The following is a 988-nucleotide window of genomic DNA, read 5'->3' on the forward strand; positions in this document are numbered from 1 at the left end:
CTCTTGTTCCCACTGGCTCATTGGTCTAGGGGTATGATTCTCACTTTGGGTGCGCGAGGTCCTGGGTTCAAATCCTGGACGAGCCCTCGTTTAGTGGAATGCTTTGTTGTACTATACAAAAAAGTGTTCCGTTAATCTAATGATCAAACAAAAATGACACATGCTGATACACTGGTAGAAGTTGGTGAGCTTATGTGGATGTAAATACCTTTCATAACAATTCTTCCAGTCAGCTTCAAGTTTTTTTTCTTCTACAGATTTTAGAATATTTGGGCAAATTCAAAGCATTGAAAATGTTACAAAATCCAAACAGCAAGGAGCATTAAGTCAACATGACAAGATAAAATATCATGGTAATGTAAATGTTGTAAAATCTCTTGTATAACTGATTAAAGACAGCGTCACAACGTTTGTATCGTACAGTTTGGGTGGATAAACATGATACATAACGTAAACAGTGTGAAGCATAAAGTCAGTGGGACTGCACACAGCTCCTGTCAAATGCTTCCAAGTCTTTTAATTTGACAAAGCGAGTCTTTAATGACACCTCATGCTTAAACTGTTAGAAATGCTTTAATGAAGATCTGCATTGAATTTTGTTTTGTCATGAATACACTTCCCAGTGCAACCAGTCAACGTGGTTTTGACGCTAAGCCTCGGAGGTCAAAGAAATGCCCTAGGAGCTGTCCTGGCTGGCTCGTTGGTCTAGGGGTATGATTCTCGCTTAGGGTGCGAGAGGTCCCGGGTTCAAATCCCGGATGAGCCCTTGTTTACCCACATCCTATTTTATAGTTCTGTAAACATCATTAATTTATCAACTGCCTCTTCAGGTTTTAATCCCAGTGTGCAAATGGAAATGAAACGGGGAGATTAAATGGCAAAACTTGAACAGCTTTCTACGTGGATGCCAGGCCACATTATTAAAATTCTAACCTTTAGCTTAAACTTTGTCTAAATCTAAATTGTTAGGCAAGATCTGTTGTATTTT

General features: G+C 39.2%; 1 non-coding gene across 1 annotated transcript; it reads left to right on the forward strand.

The window, feature by feature from the left end:
• The first annotated feature begins 694 nt into the window (after positions 1-694).
• Positions 695-766, forward strand: trnap-agg (transfer RNA proline (anticodon AGG)). Its single transcript has one exon. It is a non-coding gene; the product is annotated as a tRNA-Pro (tRNA).
• The last annotated feature ends 222 nt before the right edge of the window (positions 767-988 follow it).

Source organism: Trichomycterus rosablanca, chromosome 4, assembly GCF_030014385.1.
Source record: "Trichomycterus rosablanca isolate fTriRos1 chromosome 4, fTriRos1.hap1, whole genome shotgun sequence".
Lineage (NCBI taxonomy): Eukaryota > Metazoa > Chordata > Actinopteri > Siluriformes > Trichomycteridae > Trichomycterus > Trichomycterus rosablanca.